The sequence below is a fragment of the Neodiprion fabricii genome, chromosome 7 (genome assembly GCF_021155785.1).
Source record: "Neodiprion fabricii isolate iyNeoFabr1 chromosome 7, iyNeoFabr1.1, whole genome shotgun sequence".
NCBI lineage: Eukaryota > Metazoa > Arthropoda > Insecta > Hymenoptera > Diprionidae > Neodiprion > Neodiprion fabricii.
Genome location: NC_060245.1, coordinates 15,866,370 through 15,888,558, shown reverse-complemented (window position 1 = coordinate 15,888,558; position 22,189 = coordinate 15,866,370). Strand labels below are relative to the sequence as shown.

Sequence of the window (22,189 nt, the reverse complement as noted above, 5' to 3'; positions counted from 1 at the left end):
CTTTCAAATGCGACCTTGAACATTCATTTGGGTCTTTTTTTGGCCGAGATATCCAAATTTGTGTTCCGTTTGAAAATTTAAAAGGGAATCCCAAACTTATCGACGGTGCTGCATATGCAGGGTAAGCTTCCGAGAAAGCACTACAGTATGTTGGGTTGCCTATCACGCAGGTGCACACGTACCGGTAAAACAGACCTACCGAATTATCGGTAAGTAACGCGTTTAAGGTCCTCGTGAGTGAGCTGGAACCACTGAATCAGTGCACTGAACTACTGAGCAAGTCTATCGATTCTAGAAGTCGGATCTGGCCTCACTACCTCAGATTTTTTCACAATTTTTCTAACCAAAATTCCTCATTGAAAAAGAGTATCCCGAATTTTCTCAGATTTTTTTTTCGTTTTACTTTCGGAGTTATTGTACAGAGCATTCCATATGGATTTATATTTTTTGTTTTGTTAATTATTTTTCTTTTCTGTGCTCTATTGCCACTATAAAAAATTTGAAAAGCTGTTTTTTTTTTCTACCGTCGCCCAAATTGGGAACATTTTTGCAATATTCTTTTCGGAAAGCTGAGAAGATTTTACCAAATATTCCTATTCTTCAAGGTGGCATCTCCATAAACACACAAAAATAGAATTTATGAACGAAAATTGACGAATATTTCCGATTCATTTTCAGTTGAGAATGAATTGAATGACATGATTTTATAGCGGTTGAAATGTTTAAAAAAAAAAACAAAAACCTATAACATTTTGTGATAAGTCTAGTATTTTCGCTGTTGATCTCGAAGAAAAGTGAATTTTTACACGATTCAACTTTATCCTTGAATAACTTCTGAAAGAGTTTGGTTCTCAGGAAATTACAAGAGACCTTTTTTGTAGAGCACTAAATTCCCTAAAAAAATATCTATCAGACGTATATGTAGAATGCTACGTCACTGAGCGACAAAATTCAAAAATAACTAAAATTATTTTCTCGTGTTAGTTAAATGGAAAATGGAAGATTTCGTTCAGGAACCACTAAATATTAACATTAATTGCTCAAGTTATGTCAGGCGTCTGATTTCCTCGTTCTACAACTATTAAACGTGTGACTTTGAAAACAAAACAGATTTTTTTGCATCACCCTAATATACAATATACACATGAATTGTAATGAATTTTAAAACAAATCACCATATTCGGCTTCCAACGATCCGTGCAAATAAATTTTCAGTAATTTACGTAACCATGCTCGTAACCATTTAAACCAAACTTGGCATCGTTGCAATGCGCTTTCGGATATCTACCGCATTGGTATCGGTTAGTGCTTGTTGCCTGGTCACGCGACTACTCGCAACAATTCACGATATTTCCTATGCAATTTTCTAAACTGAATTCTCGCCCAATTACGCGTTCTTATTTCATTCTCACGTTTCAGCTCATCGTCAAACTTTGGAATAAACTGTGCTCATCTCATTGTCAGCAAAGTTCTGCTGTCTTACAGATGAATTTTGTCGTCAAAACAAGGCCTTCAAATAATGTTTTTCCAACACAAAAGACTGTATTGAAAATCAAACTTTCCACATTTTTTTCTGTATACTTTCTCCAACATAGACTAAATGCATCTCGAGGTGCAGGGTACTCTAAAGTCTGATGCGATCCTAAGGTTAGGCATACATTTGGGAATTATCGTTAAACATTTCTGTCCGAAGTTGGAGAATTCTGGGATAGTCACAACCTACGGCTCGTGTCAGACAGAAGTTTCAAGCAATACGTGTTGAACACAAAGATAAATGGAGAATTGGAATGCCTCATATTGTAAGATTATTCCAACGTTTGACACTTATCTCTTGACGCGTTTCTGTACGACAAAGAATGCTGACTGTTCATGATCCACACGCTACCAGTTGTGTACTCGACTGTCTGAATATTGTGAAAAAATAATGAGTAGTAAGTGCAAAGTGTCAAATGTAAGGCTAGCTTAACCCATGATCTTGGAAAGTCAAGTTCGAAACTATCGTTTCGCCTTTTATTGACGCGTAATTACGTATATGTATCACGCGCCGTATGGTTCGTAGGCGTATAATTGCTGTGGGAAGCACTCATTCAATAATAATATAACTAATTCTTTGCCAGTGTAGAAGTAAGCATCGCGTCGTTCTTTCAGCTTCTCATATGCCGCTGTTGTATGGTATTGGAAATAATTCATTCTCAGCCAAGAAGTAGAAAATCGAGTGAGCCATGCAGATACGTAGTAAAGATCTCTCCGTTGTAAAAAACAATGACATTCGAAAATCCATTTTCCATTTTATAACCCATTTCAAATACCTATTTTTCATTTTACATTTCAAATGATGTTAAGGAAATCATTTCCATTTCATACTCAAAATACACTTTGAAAACCATTTTCCATTTCAAGTGGACCCGAAATACTATTTTACCCAGACCTGAAACCAACGACTAAATGTACTACATCCCAGGGGTTAATCGCTGTTCTTATCTGGTGTACATATGCCCGATAATCTGATGTAATTCTTGTTATCGCTTTTAATCTGATATGAACCTTGTAATCATTGTAATCCGTTGTCATCTCTCGTAGTCTCTCGCAATCTCTTTGTATTTTTTATGTTATCTTTGTAATTCTTGTAACCATTTATAATATTTTTCAACCGATTCTATTCTCGGTGTTATTTATGTGCAATCTTTGTAATATTTTTAATCAATTGTAATCCATTGTGTTCTTTTTGTACTCTGCATGTTTTTATTGAGATTTTTGTAATCACTTGCAATATTTGTGTTCCCATGCGAATTCTTACAATTCTTTGCAATCCCTTTCCCTACAGTAACTTGTAATCTTTGTATTTTTACATATTGAATCTCTTATAATCATCGTAATATCTTTGTATTCTTTATGTTGTCTTTGTAGTTCTTGTAACCACTTATAATATTTGTCATCCGTTTCTGTTCTCAATGCCATCTGTGTGGAATCCTTGTAATATTTGTGATCCATTGTAATCGATAGTAATCCACTGTGTTCCTTTTATACTCTGCATATTTTTATTGTGATCCCTGAAATCCTAATGATTTTTGCAATCAATTGCAATCTTTGTGATCCCTTGCGAATTTTTGTAATTCCTTTCAATCTCTTTCCCTATAATGAACTTGTAACCATTGTATTTCTACATATTGAATCTCTTACAGTTATCGTAATTTCTTTGTACTCTTTTCGTTATCTTTGTAATTCTTGTAACCACCTATAATATTTGTCATCCTTTTCCGTTCTTAGTGTCATCTACGTGGAATCCTTGTAGCATTTGTAATCCATTGTAATCGATTGTAATCCATTGTGTTCTTTTTGTACTCTAAATTTTTTTATCGTGATCCTTTACGAACTCTATAGTAATTCTCTGCAATCCATTTCCCTGTAATCAAGTTCTAATCTTTGTAATCGTGATGCGTGCATTCCATTTTTACACATCGAATAGTCCCTCGACTTCACGCTTATTGTCAACGTTCGCAGACAGAATTGAAACATAACGACGTAGTAATACACCGTCTAACTGGCTGTAATGGCACTCAAAGCAAATCTCTATCAGTCCAGTCTGTGATCGTCGTAAGTCGTAGATTTTGACTTCTTATAGAATTACCGCCTTCGTTCTATTCCGTTCCAACATTAAATCCTGTATGCAGGAAGCACGAATTGCAAAAGGCTTTACATTTTATGGAGGTATGATTGACTGCAATTTTCTATATGAAGTCAGCGCGCACGACTTGAAGAGCGAAGCAATCACTGCGAATTAAAGGAGGTCGTACATTTTCAAGGGTAATACCAACTCCGTTAAAAATTTACCGACCGAGTTAAGCGCGAGCACCTCCGCTTAAATGGTGACGTCCTCTCAATTTCAACTCATCATAAACATTACCGAGAACGTAGGTATAACTTTGCGACAGGATGTTACGCTGTAATATTTTTTAATGCCAGCTAAACACTGGCAGACACCTTCAACTGCCGATTATGTTCCCAAGGTTTACCTTTCCCACGCATCGTACATTGCCGTCTTTGAAAAATGGCCTTAAGAAACTAAGAATGAGGTGAAAGCAGTTCCTTGAAATCCTTCCTTAGTCTCCTTATGGGGAAATCGGCGCGTCGATAATATGACAACTTTGGAAATATCTGTAATAAGAGAAATTACAATAAGAGAGGTAACGGAGACTTTGTTACAGGTAACACAAGTCTATAAAAGAACATTTTATTTGAACCGCATGGAGTGTTTTTCGTAAACATTATGCTTTCGAGTATAATGAATCCATTATACTCAAACAGTAAAAAAACCTGTGTAGTTTTCTGGTTGCAGATTTGTGCGATCCAACAAATTACACCGGTTAACATGAACTTTGAGTTTGGGTTCTAGATTTGAAATTTTGATTTCTTATCTACGTCACTAATAAATTCAAAAAAACATTTATTAGATATTTGTTGATATTTGAAATTACAAACATAAAACGGCAACGTTTCAAAATATATGCGTTGTAAAAATAGGACATGATTAATCTCATCACAGGATTCACGAAAATTAACCTTTCAAAAGAAAAATTGTCGAACCGTTGACTTTTTTTAAATTCGATATACTCGTTTTTCTACCGAAGCTGTTTGAAGAATTTTAAACAATATTGATTGGGATTAGGACTCCTTGAAATACTCGAAAACGTGATGTGCACCGTAATTACACCTTACTTACAAAAATTTTCGTAAACTACTCTATTTTATACAATCTTTGCAAACTCATTTAGATAACGGCTAAACTGTATTTAAATGTAATAATGCACACATATTAGTTCATCCTTTCTTCAAAAAACCTTTAAACGCATAAAGTCCGTCTCCGACCGGACGGCTTAAAGATTCAAAGTAGAATGCCAAAAGTTTGCTAGCCATATTTTTTATTTATACGTAAAGAATCTTTTATTCCGCTGGTAAAAGAAAACTGTCTCTGCATAAAGCCGATTATTGTTATCAATTTTTTTTGTATTAATTCTTCACGTTTACTGATCGTTACTACGTGTGAATTATGGTCCTGTGTTGATAACTTGGATTAGTTCGTAATTTTCTGGCCGTCAGTATTTTAAAGTGGAAAATGACAAAATTAATATTGAACGATTGAATATAATCTTGGTGCTTTGTGAATTTTAAGATCAGTTAAATGCTTTCAATGAAATCATCTTGTACAACAATTGCAGCACGAAATTCTACGAAATCCAAAGTTCTGGAAACAGTTTCCAAATTTTTATTAAGCGTTATTTTCACCTTTTCACCGACGAATGACGTCACCAGAACTTAAAATGAATCGAATGAGCTTGAAACGTTTCAATTTTAGAAAAATCAAAATATCGAAAATCTGTCTGCGCTAGTGATTTTTCAAAGTATATTCTCCTGAAGAATATGCAAAAACTGAGTAAGCCTTGGTACAAAAAGAAATATGGACCGAAATTCATTTTGAGATTTTGATATTAGAAAAGAAAAAAAAAAAAAAAAACGAAGAAATTCAGGCATCACTTACAAATGTAAATTACAGGTAATAATGTGTACAGGAAAAGTACATGGAAGTAAATTCATAATCTGTCGACAGTTTTCCTAGGCTTTTTGGCTTCCAGATTATTTTCAACATCATTGAATTAGTTTTAAAAAAAAAACAAAAAATTCAAATATTCGTAACATAATCATTTTTGTAATTTAAAAAAAAAATACTCTGTCGGTAATATCTATTTCTGGGATTATTGCAATATTACCATGTAGAGTAGGTATGCAAAATTCTGAAAATTAGGCGTTTGTTTCGATGCTTCTAACGTGGGTCCGCTTATTTACACCGAACCGTAAAATGTGTGTGTCGGAATGTGACTTTTCCCCATTAGCGTAATTATATTACATGTATATATTACCTAATCGGGCTTTCCCAGATCGGCTTTTTCGTATCCGGAATCACTAATTATAGCTCGCTCTCGTAAAGCTGCGTAATAATAATATTGTAAAACGTGCAAAGGGCGTGGCCTTATTCAGCAATTGCTAAGGTAGGCCGGCCTCGTTTGACGATCACTGCACTGTCTACCAAAACAGGGTTTACAATTAGTGTCATGGTCATCAGCGACGAGAGACGAGAAATCGTTGTTGCAGGTTTTTCGGAGTTCCTGCACGCAAAGATCAAGATCACAAGAACGGCCAGAAATAATCGATTTTCGATTTTCGATTGAATCGATTATTTTTTCCCCGTCAATCGAGTATCATCGATTATTTTTCAAACTCGATTATTTTTCCTCGTAATGATTTTTTTTTTTTCACTCCCACGAACGATGCAATCCAATATCAATTGATATGATTAAAGTATCAATTATTATCATTGTCTTACTTACTAAGTACCTGTTTGATATAATAAGTGAAAGATCAATGAATATTTTTACCTGACATTCAAAATATTTTGAATGAAACTATAAATCATCAAAAAACTTTTACGCCATTAAGACTGCATGCTGGAATTTACGAAATTTTGTTTTCAAATGCACCGTTTCAAAAAAATGCGAATTATTCAATCAATTTTCACCAATTCAGTCGAGTCGTGTTCGATTATTTTTTTGGACTCGACTAATCGATGGGTCGATTATTTTTAGCTTAGTGGCCATCGCCTATTCATTGCCTTTGTCATTGGAACAAATTAATAAGAGTCAATGGCCTTATGTTTGGTGAATAAACCTTTTCAGCACCAAAATATATTTTAATCTGTTACATTTAAAAATGGTTTAAAGTCGTATCCGCCATTTTTGTGTTTTCTTCGCAAACGCTTTAAAAAACCTTTGACACGTAAGTAAGAATCAGAATTTTTTTATTTTTTCAAAAAACTATATAAACGTAACTGTTCAAGGCTGTAACCGACATTTTTTAGTTGACAACGCTTTAAACCCCTTTGAAACGTAAAGATTTATCGATTCGAAGATTTTTGCATGGTTACTTGAAAGAAAAAACGGTGCGGATGCGACCTTGTAGAGCATCATTTACCGTTAATTAACAATTTTATTCTTATAAAAAAAAAAAAAAATGTTTTTGAACGTATTCTTATCCTTTTGCGTACAGATATACAAAGGGGAAAAAATATACCCATTTACCTCTACGCGTGGTAAATGGTCGTGTAATGGAGCAAACGAATTTTTATCATCAGACTCGCGAAATATTTCAGTTTCCGCTTGTTCTTCAAGTCGGTGTTATGCTTCTTTAAAAGAAGAACTGCATGCGGAATCTCAACTTTAACTGCACGCGTACAGACTGTATCTGTTATAACGATGACATCACTGGCTGCAAATGCCCCCATGCATCTCTTTCGATCAGTTTGCACAAGGTTCTCCATGCGTGTTCTGTTCATTTATCACAAAGTGAATAAATCACGCGTATTATCTACAGAGCTGGATAAAATTCTTTCACAAATGCGTTAAAAAATGAAAATGGAAAATGCTTCTAAAGATATAATTTAAACAGATAAATCGAAACGTATTTTGCCTCAGTTCTATTTTGCTTGAAACGTAAAATATAACCACTTCAAATGAATTATAAAATATATAGAATTATGATATTTATATATATATATATATATATATTTTTTATAAAAATTGAGATACGTTTTGTTCTCTGTCACTTTATATTCTACGTGCAATATTCTTCCTAACCGGAAAATGTAGTTCTTTCAATTTATATATAGTGTCTTTATAGGGTAAGGTGGGGCATGACGGACCCCCTGAACCGCTAATTATTTTTTATGATTTTTAAGCACCGGCTACAATTTATTTAAATTCATCATTGTGTTGCCATGATTTCAAGAAAAAAACAAAAATGTCGGGGCCGGCGAACCCCCTCCAAAAATTGATTAAAAAAAATACTCTTGTTTTTGTTAAGACTTTTGAAGTTTTTCATTTCACCCAAAATACTCTATCTTGTTTGTAAATCGCTTATAAGCTCTCAATTATAAAACTGTTGAACAAAAAAGTTTTGTTTTTTTATATGTGTATTTTTTTTCAAATTTTTCGGGGGTTCGTTGTGCCACACATTCCCATATAATTTTTTTAAATCCAGAACAAGATTTTAATCACAGAAAACTACAGTTTTGATAGATCTAGCTAGTCGTGTTTACTGGAAAAAATATTGCAAAGCACTCATGCAGTCACAAGCTGTTTATTTGCGGAATATCATTCAAAACGCTCTCCCACTCTCTCTCTCTCTCTCTCTCTCTCTCTCTCTAGAAAGAGAGGCTGTACAGGCAGACACGTTTGTTCTTCAGGCGCACAACACAATCAGGATATACATCCAAATCACTTCTTCATCCGAACGAAAGAATTAACGCATTGTTTGAAATATTTTCATCGAGTTAAAAATTAAGTGATGACCTGTAAATTTTATCGTAATTTATTCCAGTCGCAGAGAATTATACTGAAACATGAAATTCATGAAATTCTGGGAAAAGTGCAAAATCAATTTGAATAAAAAATAAGACGTTTGAAAAATGAGAAATATACTTATATAAAGTGCACAAAAATAATGCGTAATAAGTGAATGCATTTTACTATTTCAATTACAAAATACAAAATGTAATTTCAGATATTACTCAGCCGATTACTTACATCATTTAACGATTGTGTCTCGCACGGAATTGAGAATGATTCAATATTCTGCAACGATAAAAGCATGAACAAATAAACGCAATGTAAACAAATAGAGTCGATGTAAGTACGTCAGACAAGGTCACCTGCAGTAATGCCGACTGTTTTCAACGGAATCCGTGACGTCATCTCAACAGTCGAGATACTTGACATGGGGTGTCGCGTTATATTGCATCAGCAGTTTTTCGTCGTAACCGGCAGTTCTAAAAATCGAATACAATTTAAAGTTTCAATCTATTCAGATTCCATATTACCGGCAGAAATTATACACGACGTCACGTAGTACTCCTACCCTTACCGATCGAGCAAATTCTAAAGTCGAATCCTTTCCGTTCGTTTGTTTATTCAATACAGGAAGAAATAGGGCGAGATCGCTCGGTCGGTAAGTGTAGGAGCACTACATGATTTTAAGGACAAAAAATTCGATCTAGAAATCGATGAGTCCGGTACATTTCCGCAGGCACATTGCAGTTACGCATTATAGTTATTCTAATGTTTATATATACGTGTGTATACACTTGCGGATCGTGAAATCGGGGCCGTCGAGCGAGTCTGCGAATGACCATACACGGTTTTAATGACTGATGACTTCACGCAGCGAGAATAGCTTGGAGGTCTGCGATCAGCCGACCAGCGGTTCTCATTCACAATTGCAAGTACACTTTGAAACTCTACAGGCAGCACTGAGCCGACGCCGGATTCTTTGTATCTTTGGACAACGATCTGTGGGCACATAGCAAAATCGAACACGGTACGTGAACTCCGTGTAAAAACCAACTACGATTCATGAATCGCACGTAATCGATCTCGGCAAGGATTTTATCCAAAGATGGCATCCTCGTGTCGTCAGGAACACATTTGTAATGTTTAGAAAAAAATATTTTATTCATTATCATCCGTTACAACATCGCTTTATTATACAAGCAAGTATCATTGCGATTGATTTGTAAGATGATTGTTATACAGACAAAATATTTTTCATGATTGTTACTCTTATTTATCACTTTCGTTCTTTTTATTATCATAACACCGGCAAGTCGTGAAGAAATTATAGCTTTGACGTATCGATTAATACACAATCTCCCAATTTCGTTTAATCTTAATCTCAAGTTTTATTTACTCAGATATCCAGGCGGCCTGATTTCCAGTGTTAAGATATCCTAAAGGTACCCTACCTTAGCTTGTTCTATAACTTCGCGTACAATATGTTTCACGATTATCCCCGAATTGCATATTTTTACACTTAAAGTGTACAAAGGCTTTATTAATATACCCTATAGTATATTAGAATGGTTCTTATTTTGGTCATGTCGGAATTTCTTCGCGTTTATCCGTCAAAAAGTAATCAACTTATATGATAAAAAGAATTGCCCACAACCCTGAATTGGTACGATAACTTAAACACGCCCCGCTAAGCAGTCGAATTTTTAAATAAAAAAATACATGCATTTCAAGTAAAAAAAAAAAATATATTGATTACCGTAAAACTGTAAATTATAAAAAATAGTGCCTATGGCTACCTTTTAGGAAATTTAATGCTCTACAAAAAAGATCTGTCGTAAAATTTTCTTAAATCTAATATTTATCGCGTTATCAGCGAAGAACCGTCTTCGTTTTTCCGCTGCGTAAAATATTCATTCGGATAATATTCATAACTCGAAAAAATCTACTCGTATACAACAAGTGGTGAAATTTCTCAGATAAACGCTGCAATGCGTAACCTAATTTTTTCGAATCGACAGTCTTAGGGTTGTTTATTTTTCACCATTTATGGAATATGTGGATTGAATCGCACTTTCTCCGAGTTTTCCATTATTTATTCAGGTATCGACGATCTGTCGGCCAACATTCGTCTCGCCGTTTCAATTCACCTGAATCATGAAGTAGCCGATGCATGTATATGCATAGGATCGCCGCTGCATTCGTTTCCTTATTTGTCGCTACTCTCCATACTTGCCGAGTTGGACCACCTCGCAGTTCTGCAATACTACGCGGAATGAATAAAAAGTTTCCAGATCTCCGGTCTCATTCCGCATGTAGATCGCTCTGCCTACGTGATCGTTTAATATATATAATTGGATAAAAATCAGGTCAGGTCAACGATAATTAAATAAATATCGAGGCTTATTTTTTCAGAACTCATCACGATATACTACCATACAATCTTGATTCTCGAAAGTTCTCTTCTTACCTTTGAAAATTCATAACGAAAAATGTAGAAAAGGTTTTTTTGAACTTTTTTTTATGTCATTTATAAATCGAGCTTTGCAGCGGAGGATGTTTTTTTCTTTTTTGAAATTGAAAATTATGCATTCTTAAATTTTATGCAAAAATACCTTATTGTTGTTTTTGAAAACTCGATATCGTTAACGAAATAAAAATTCATAAAAGACTTCTCCAACGTAGTCTTTGAATTTTTCTGCGAAATATCTATTACTTTATAATATGATTAATACTGAATGCTTTGAGCGTGACGTTTTTTTGAAATGAAAGTTCAAAGAACTTGCGTAGTAATTGACAACGAATTTCTAATTCTAGTGGAATGTTACTTTGTTTCATTATTTTAACACTGCCGCTTTAGCATATAACAAGATTGTTGCTATTTATTCATATTTGAATAATCAAACCCTCATTGTTATTACTATTATTAATTTGTTATTATTTTATTTTGTCATATTTTGACCTAAACCTTGAGATATATTTTGAACTCCAAATCTTGGTTCTCATCCATGTTAAATGTAATGAATAATAAATTTTCTCGGGAACTTGGACAGAATTGATCAGATTCAATTTATCAAAATTTGCAACGTTTCGTTGGTTTTATTTATTTTCCAACTTCATCAGGCAAGTTTTGAGGTTAAATCGTCGTTAAAATCCTCTGGTCCATAACATCCAGTCAAAATTATGTTTAAATAAGACTAGACAGATATATACATTTTTGTTTTTTTGATAAAATTATAAACTCATTGTGCCAATAAATTAATTTGAATAAAATAAAATGGACAATTAATTTATTTTATTCAAATTAATTTATTGGCACAATGAGTTTATAATTTTATCAAAAAAACAAAAATGTATATATCTGTCTAGTCTTATTTAAACATAATTTTGACTGGATGTTATGGACCAGAGGATTTTAACGACGATTTAACCTCAAAACTTGCCTGATGAAGTTGGAAAATAAATAAAACCAACGAAACGTTGCAAATTTTGATAAATTGAATCTGATCAATTCTGTCCAAGTTCCCGAGAAAATTTATTATTCATTATATTTTGAACTTCGTCCAGTCTATTTTCGACATTTCCTTCCGGAGTTATTATATCTATATATGGTAGGTATGTCGAAAAGATACGAATTGATCGAAGAAATAAAAATTGGTTTGCATTTTACCAGCAGACTCAAAACCCACGTTGTAAAATTTATAGGGGAGACATTTTCCTCTGACGGTACAAAAAAAAAAAAAATTGTTCGTATCACCATGCAACGAATATGTCTCGTCGTATCCGCATCATAACGGCACATTTATGTTCTAAAACAATATACGTTTTACTCCGCGTAATACATTCGCATAGCTATTCGTTTGTTTCGTATTGGTACTTCAAATTTGAACAAATGAACGAGAAAATGAGTTAGTGAGGTTAGCTACAGGAGGGGCAGATATTATTTGAATTAATGCATTTTTGAACCCCAAAAGAGTACATAATGATTATAAATTCAATTGGTTATCCAAGAAAAGTCATTTGGAAACTATTTGATTGACCTGAACCATAGCAAGTCTTCTAATTTTCGTGGATATTGAAATCATATATCTTTTTATACCATTGGATGTTCCAATGTTTTGTTTTTCATGAAATTTAGAATCCTCATTAGACACGATATAAGTCGTATTTTTTGATGATACCTATTTTTCAGAACTACGTTCATTACTCACCACGATTCTATCGATAAGATTTCTCCTATTAGATCCTGGATCATAAAATCAAACATTCGAAATTTTTTTTTTTGTTTTTTTTTGGTATTTTTTGGTCGGTTACTTGGTGCAAGGTTTTGCTTATGAAGAGACAAAATCATCATCAGTTTCAATCATATTTGATAATATTAATATGTTCCACATTCAATGAATTTGTTACGTTACTGCTTGCCTATAAACAATAAGTGTTGAAACTTGAACTTTATTCATCGTGTAATCCGTGCGCCATGACATAGAGTTAGCCAGTATAGTTAGACGTATGTGAGTGGTGCCAGACTAAAGCTCCGTACTGTATACTCATAGTTTTAGTTCAACCACTTTTTCCTTCTTCTCTCGGTACAAAATGTGGTATGCGCACCTTATCACAATTACAATAAAAGTCTATTATCTGTGTCCAATAGTGAGACGTCCCGTTCAAATTACCTCCAAACGCTTAAAACCCGTAAATAAGAACAGTAACACTCGTGATGTAGGATTTCTTTCTGCCTCTTCCATTGTCTCCGCAGACAGAGCGAGGGACGAGTTAAAGGATAAGTCGTAAAAATAACCGATTCGCGCGTTGGCGTGTCCAGGTCACACGACGTGACACAAAAGCCTCGCCCCTCGGAGTCAGAGCGAATCTTACGGCGCGAGTCGACCGGTTCGCCTACTGGAAATCGTCATGTTAACCAAATACGGGGCGCCAGGGACTTGGACGTAGTCGGCTGAGGACACGTACGTTCGTACCGACATATACACCTATTTAGGCATGTGTGCACGCCGGCATATCGCCGAGGCACCCATACCGGTATAACTCGAGTAGGCATTTGTGCCTACACGTCGCCGATCACGCACGAAACTGTAACTTTATAATGTCAAGTATAGCATGAAAGTACGTCAAAACGAACATGGCGGATATAGGCGATGTGAACCCCGTGTCACGGAAGGAAAGGAATTCTTGAACCAACAAGACAGATTTTTATTGGAGTCCATTCACTTAGATCCAGTAACCCTTTTTTGCTCCAAATACGACGACTTAAATTCAACGATTTCTATTTAATCAGTTTGTCAAAATGATTTGGTCAAATATCATTTCATTCGATGCTCATTTATTGTTGCCAAGCCGCATGCTCGTTGACAAAAACAATTCGGTACTTCAATTGAAATAAGTTGATGAATCTAGCCAACAAAAAATTTACACAGATCGAATACCATACTTTCCTGATCTAAGCGGAGCTTGTTTGGCGGAACTGGTTGAATCAGTCGCACTTATTTAATTACGAGGTAAAAGAAACCCCACACACTTTGAAACAAGTAGAGAATACGTTCATCGTAAGCGTCAGTATATTAGTACTATAAACGGCCACTAGGCGGTGAACTTTCTCGGTACGGAAGTAGCTTCAGAGATATTTATAAAACCGGGTAGTCGGCTAGGAAGTCAGATTCGGACAACGTAAGACGAAATTGTCATCAGACCCATAACAATTGGAGAAAGTATAATACTGAGTTCCGAACTCCCGAAATTGTTGTGAAAGAACAATAAACAGAAACTGTCACACACAAACACATCTTTATTTTATACTTGTACATATACAGCAATAAGGTCTCGTATTTGACCCATTATGGAGTATCGAGTAAATCCCGCAAAATTTTGAGACAACAGAAATTGCAACGATACCATTCGAAGAATACCGTTTTGTGCTTTTGAATAACTAATACCCAGTCAATGCGAAAGACTTTTATAACAACAAATTTCATCACCTTCGTTAACCACTGCACGTTTTTCTTGACTCGACAGAACATGAATTACAACAAGCTTGATTTGTTTTATTACAGCAATTTCATATTTTTAAAACAAGATGATCTAAAAACATAATATTTAGTAATTCCAATCTTGAATTCTTGAATATCTTGAATAAATCCACAGTCAGCATTATCATTCAAAGGCTTGATTCAGTTCTATAATAAGTTGTCAGAAGTATTTCGTCCGACAAAGGTATTTTTTTCGATTAAGTAAGTATTGTGTTCGCCGCATTTGACTATAGCATTTAGTTGAATCAAACGAATATCACTTGACTCACACAGTCCTTTCCCTCCGTGTACCATTTAGAGTTTATTATCAGATAAAGTCTAAAAAATAATATTCATCCCAGTTTCTTCGTGGCATCTTCCAAAGTAACCTTGAAGTTCACGGTCCAACAGTTGTTTTTCTTTTTCTAGTCTTTTTCTAGACCTTGCCAGGTCCGTTTCAGTCTGCCATTTTGAACGAATGGTGCAAAAAGTCCTGATATCATCAATACCTGATTTCTAGTTGCGCCAACGTATAAAAAAGTCACTATCAAGTTTAGAAATAATTTGTTATCTCCACTATCACACTCGTATAAGTGTCCCATAGTCTTGATTATTTTCAAAAATTCCGCAAAGAAACTGGAACAACTGTTTTTTGTTTTATTTTTTTCTTACACGATATGCAAATAAGGAAAAGTCACACGGTGTGAGTCGCCTTGCAGACTTTGCGTAAAAATTCTTCGCTTCGGGAGAATTATTTCTACGGTTAAAATTAATGTTTAGACCTTTTTTAGAATGACCAAAAATTGCCCCAATTTGAAATAGTGTTATATACAACATGCATCGACTTAGAAATATAAAGAACACTCACTTTAGCTCATTTTAACGCCTCTTTCCACTCATTATTTGGGTAATCCTGGTGGTATAATATTTCTGACATTTTTTAACAAATTCTGGAATTTTTCGAAAAAAATTTTGTGAAAAATTAGATTAAACTTTGTTTATTTCTCATGATCGTCGATATGTTTATTATTCTCATGTAATTCGTACAGTTTTAGAGATTTCATGAAGATTTTATTATTAAAAAAATTAAAAATTAGCACGCATGAATTTCACAAAAACTACAGGGATATTGCAACGTTTTAAAAATTTCAGTAATTTCTTCCAATGTGTCTCGAGGTTCTTTTATAAAATTTCTGAAACGCTACCGCCGCGCATTATTTCGAGCCCGGTCAATTAATTTTCCAGAAATATCGATTTTAATTTCTTCATAAAATTAACCTTAAGTTTCGATTTTTTATTTGGAATTCTGAAATCCATCTGAAAACTATCTGTAAAATCTGTACCAAAGTATTGAAACGTATTGAAATTATGCGAAAGTGATCAGAACAAGATCAGAAGTGAACAGAGTTGAGAACAAATTAGCCTGAAATTTTTAAATAATGATTAAAAAATATTCCTCCAGAAAACTTTGATTTTCAGAGCTTCGTAATCTCCATTTTAAATAAAACAATTAATTTATTTAAACAGAAAACAAAAGAAATCTCACGTTTCAACTGACAATGAATCGAGTTTTGTTCTTTATCTCGCTAATTGCATATTAATTAAAAATCCTAAAAAATCAGATTTATTCCTATACACAAAAATTGTTCGATCGAAGACCCTATGAAAAATACAAATTTACCCGCATTTTCATGATCCTAGGTTCGCCGAAGTTTCGGAAACACCTGATTTCAAGACTGTCAACTTTATGTGAAACTTTATTTTCTAATTGAATTTATTAAAAGTCATTTTCCTGGTGCATCGCTAGAAGGGAAAACATAATTAAATGTGTACGCACCAAATAATTATTTCAACTGATTCTTTCTCTTATATCAACAACCTCGAAACAAAAATCACTGAACGACACGAGGAATTAGAAAAATGTGTAGTTGAAAATAAAATATCGTCTCTTCGAATGTATCAAGTACAGATTTATTGGAGTGAAATTTGTACTTCTTTTATAAAATGAAATTTTTTAAAAGTATAGCACCTTTTTATCAACTTTTTTGTTACTTTTTCTCAGTAGTGGGTATCTTAGAATTTGGGGTATGAAAAATGTAGAATCTAAAAGAACTCCGTAAGACGAATTTGACATATTGAATCTGAAACCACTTGTCACAATTTTAATTCACTGGATTTGATGTAGCATTATTAATCTTACAACTTTAATTTTGGGTTGAAATGAAATGAAAAATTCTTAAACCACCGAGAGCAAAATTAAGCAAATTAGTAACGAAATTCTGCCATCAGACAGAATCTTCATAACACTCTTTAATACACATTTTAATGCATGTATTACAAGAATGTGTTTCTCAATTTATTGTTTGATAGCCATTAAACATAGTTTCGGCTGCAGCTTTCTAACAGCTGTTTCGAAAAAACTTAATGATAATTAAATTACGTAATCCTATTAAACATCCTTTGCTACATTACCAGTCCAACAATCGGCTCAAATACTCTGTAAAATATGTTTGAAAAAATTGCTATAATATTCTTAACATATTTACTTATCATTTTTTGAAGAAAAAAAAATTGGTTTTTGAAGACTTGAATCCCCTTAAGGGTGGAAATAGGTTTAAAACTACGTTTTTAAACTGATTTTCGTAAATTTTTTTATCAAAAAAGAAATGTATATAATTTATTGAAACTTTGAGAACATTTTATACATTATATATTAAAATATATATCGTAAGTTTTTTGAAATATTTCATGTGAAAACATGGAAGATATAACCTGCCACCCATCCCAGGTCATCATCAAACTTTGCACATTCTGGAAGCGACAGTTTTCATTTAAAATCATTAGGTTTTCAAATTTAGTTTAAGGACATGTCTTCCTTCTATACGAACCTAACTTCCCTAAAAAAAATTAAAAATCGCACTTTTTAGCGGCGTTTAAACAAGTGAGCATTACTTGTTTTCATTTTTGAAAAACTCTTTTCGCAATAAAAAAAATACTTTAAACAATGATATTGCTCCAAATTTAGGTTCCCCCCTTATCGACACCGATTTGAGCCCAATTGGACCCGAACCCAACATCTGATACCATAGACCTCGTCCTCTTTGACAGACCCTGTACAGCTTTCGAGCGAATGTAAGAATGTAATGAAAATCGCGAATCATACACAGTTCGTGGGAAATAATGTTGCATGGCGAGAGAAAACCGCAGGCCGCAAACGTATACCTACCTCCACGTAAATGAAGCCCACGCCTTCAGTCTGGTATCGCTTTTTCTGGAACTGACAGGCGAATAAGTAGTCGCGAGGAGAGTTTCACTCCGGACCATAAAAGATCTACCACATTTATTATGCGTCATTGCGCATCGTCAGACATACGAGCAGCAAGAGTAAGCTGAAATATACCGTATTCAACACGCATGCTGCGGCATTACAATATCGACTCGTATCGATCATGATCCTTTTTACGTGCCATGTATTATTGATACGCCGCCCGTTCGCTTTGCATTGATACAAGGTATATATTTAATACCGGCAGGATAACACGACTTTTTATAGAAATCCGACCTACCGATATATGTACTTGTACCGATCAAAAGTCTCGCACCATATAAGATTCGCGGTGGTGAGATAATTTGTGTCACTGCGGTTCGACGAAATGTGTGTACACCAATAATGCATCATACATACGAGGCATTCCAATGACTTCGCCGTTTTTAACTCTTGGAAGCATATATTTTTCCTTGCAGTCTAATTCCTCGAAACTGGATATCTAAGAGTTGTCGAGATCGATTATTTCAAAATTACGGATCTGATATGTGCGAAGAGGATCAATTTTTATATTTCCAATTCGCCATATTGGATCCGCCATCTTGAATTTTGAAATTCCTATGCCGAATTCATTTTCAGCGACTCTGAAAACCCTGCGAATAACCAATTTCAAGCGGATCGGATCAATTTTTATATTTTGAGTAGCACCATCTTGGATTAGCTATTTTGAATTTTGAAATTTTTACGTCGGATTCGTTTTTAACTACGGCAAAAAATCAAGATCACCGAGTTACACTTTTCTAGTCCCCCATGACCTTCCCACAATTATATTTATTCTGTAAAAACCGGCACTTTCAACACTTTGTTCATTTATAGCGCTGACTGTATTCGCGGAATCATCATAACTCCTTTTAAAACATCAACGTTGACATCTGAAAAGTCTAATTATGCAAAGAAAATGACAACGATATCTCAAAAATTCAAAGTAAATCATGGATAACCGATTAAAAAAGGGTATCACCAATATGAGACGCTGTGCCGGAAAGGGTTATTTGATAGCTTTGAAACCCGAATTGAAAATAAAGAAATTTCTGTGCAACAGTTTCAGAGTTGCAAAGTTTGAAGCCTTTCCGTAATTCTTCGCACCCGTTTAGAATTTCCGGATTTCATTCTGTGTTCTGATCATTTCAAGATCAGTTCTACAACGAATTCATTTTGTTTTTACTTCCATATTCTTCTTAGCTTACCAAAAATTTAAATAATAATCAATTTCACCGAATACTTCATTTACAAGCATATACGTTGAAGTGTCGATTAAATTTGGACATTCCATCAAAATTTGCAAAATATTCAAACTATCATTTTTGTGATTCTAAAACTTAGAGAGTGATGTAAATTTTGATTTTTTTTTCTTTTTTTTACCGACTCATCTTAAAATGATAGAGACAACAGATAAAATTTTGGAGAATTTTTACCTTTAAAGGTGCTACCTGAAAAAGTTTCAACCCAATCAAAATCCTAATGTTACACTTGGTCAAGTTGGCATGAAATAACCCGTACATACGTATTGACTGCGATTATGAAATGATTGCTATTAATAATATTTATTTATTTTTACAACAGCAGTCATACATTGAGAAATGGGTATTACAAGTTGGTAATAAGTTTTTCCGCAAATTCATTGAATATGAAGTTCATCTATATATATATACATTTCATAACAATTTCTCACTAATGGAAAATCAAGAATCGTTACACATTACAAATGAGGAGGACGTAATTCTGGCAGGGGAATATTTTCCATGTTCGCTTTAACCACGTCGGCGATAGCAATTCACGGTAATCAGATTCCGCAATGGTAACATGCACGTCATATAGCCACGGATGGACGTCCTAGGAATGAGAAGGACAAGCCCCTGAATGCATGCATCTGCGGTGTTACAAATATTGTCCGCAAGGAAACGCCGAACCAATTAACGGTTAGATGAAGCTCTATTGATACGAAATTGATAAGATCGGTCAGCAAAAAATTTTCTTTTTTTTTGAGTTTCTATTGAGACAGATAAATTTCGATTCTGTAAATCGAATAGTAACCAAAATCTTTATTTATTGCTTATAAAGTTTGTCCTTGTCGTTTTTACATTGATAAATCAGTGTTAAAGATTTTGGTTGGTAGCTAATATGGGCGCCTATTCAGAAAAAAAAGGATAACGCTTTCACCAAGATGTGATGGACTTTATCGTTATTCACGTTATCAGGAACAGTATAATGAGAGTATGATGAACTTTTACTCACTGAAACCGAGAAAAATACTGCAAAAATTCCATCACGACAGATTTTTTCTTGAACTTGTGTTTACAGTTTCATTTAGAGTAAAACTCCCGTTTAAATGGAAATCCGGTATCCGATTCTTGATTCTAAAAATCCTATGCAAAAATGATTTCTTACTTTCATTTTAACATGTAATAAAGTCAGAGCCAAGAATAAATACAAAGAAATCTTTGGTTTAATTTTGTGCAAAATATTGTTTGCTTCATTGTAATGAAATGGTTATTTTTTTCATTATTGGCATGCTTTTTTTTATGCAACCACCTTGTACTTTTCGCAAATACTGTACGTGACGGAGGAAAATAGTAGTCATTTTTGGGTTCAGCCGACTCGAAAACATGATCGGTATTTACCAAAAACATCCCATGAAGCTGAAATAAAATATTTTATTGCAGACCTGTGTTATAAAGTTGAATGGCACTTAATCTTCTGGTAATATTCTGTATGAATCAGATGATAAGAAATAATTATGTTCACGCTACCAACGTATAACGACGAATGACGAGTCGAGTCGTGAAACTGGTCATTACGGCAACTACGCAGACGTCTCGATCCGAGCTTCTGAAAGTATTTCTCCTCAGGTATAAAGAACCACCGCGCACCGCCTCGAAGCAAGATGACGTAACATAGTTTACACTCGTTGGCTGACTCTGACAATGAGATTTACTGTTACCCGCCAGTGTATTATACTCCACATGTAGGTACTTTAATGCTGTAGAAGAACAATGAGCCGGTTGAGGTTTAATTGCCGAAAAGTACCCAAGTGGATGAAAAGATAAGTAGATATCGTACCCGCAAGACAGAACAAGGAATGTAAGAAACCTCCGCGAGTCTTGACGTCTTGCGCAATAACGAGAAGGAACGGAGGCCAAGGCGGAGCGCCGATAAACAGGTCGAGAATCTAAAAATCGCAATAACGATATTTTTTCGGTGTCGTAGGACCATCAAAAACCAAAGTCTCATTTACGTACGTTTCGACCTTTTAAGAGAGAACTCTAATTAGTTTATTTACAATCACAAAAATCGAATTAACAATTGTAACCGTAGTAATAATAATTTTATCGCGTCATTAAAATAAATGGCAACACCGTAATTGGCGAGGAGTTTAGCATTTGACATATTGGAAGGTTTAAATTACAAAGGTATACATACTTATTTATTATTGAGGATATAATGTACTAGCATGATAGCATCTCTTTCTATGAAGTAAAAATTAATAACTTATCTTTGAAACAACTTTAATATAACCGTCGAGAGAAATAATTTAAAAAAAAAACTTTGAAAACAAAAAAAAAAAACAACTAATCATCCTATACTCGCATTAAGCATACGTGAAATAAGGACTGAAAATAAATGATTCGAAACACAGCTTTCAGAAATCAATCATTTTCGGGCGAGAATAGAGCTAAGCCGTCACCTACAATTTTGAAAGAATCAGGTTAGGTTTACCGTTCCTGTCAACATGCATCCGTCCACCAAAGAAGGTCTTGAATTTTTTTTGTTCGAAATATCCTTACCGGAGTAAAAGACTCCCAACTATTCACATATCTGGGTCTTTCGGCAATATGTTAAGATGTCCGCTTGAACAAGGGTCAGAGCACTCAACGTTGTGCAGTCATTATGTTCGAAAAAAAGGCAAAAAAAACGCGAATGAACCGAAAAAGCTGATTTTTAAATACTGTGCAGGGGAGGGGGACTAGAAAAGCTTGACGGTATCGGTCGATATCTCAACATCGATCAACGGTAGGTGAAAAATTCATATGATCTAAGTTGTAGAGTGTAAAAAAATTAACAATAAATTATAAAATCGCAATTTTCGCATCACGACGGTGACTCGAGTTATCGCAAAAGGAGAAGATGGCATAGAAAACTCATATGAAATCTTGGTCGACAATTGCAAGTTCAGCTTTTCTAAGTACCCCCCTCCCTACACAACATCTAAAAATCAGCCTTCTCGGTTTATTTGCGTTTTCAAATGTATACGCAGAATGACTGGACTAACGTCACCGTAGAGAAAGGAAGGGAGCGAGGAGAAACGCAATTTGACTCGAACGGCAAACCTTGTATAGACTAAAACATGGCGTTTGTTCAACGACATCATCATCGCGCCCACAATCCAAGTATCGAAAGCCGTAATATCCGAGACGGTTCAAATATTCTCATTAATAAAAACAAGAATAATA

At 34.4% G+C, this 22,189-nt stretch overlaps 1 protein-coding gene across 1 annotated transcript in view; it reads left to right on the top strand.

The window, feature by feature from the left end:
- LOC124187051 (probable serine/threonine-protein kinase kinX) overlaps positions 1 to 22,189 on the top strand; it is a 64,225-nt gene that overhangs the window by 2,624 nt on the left and 39,412 nt on the right. The window lies entirely within an intron of this gene.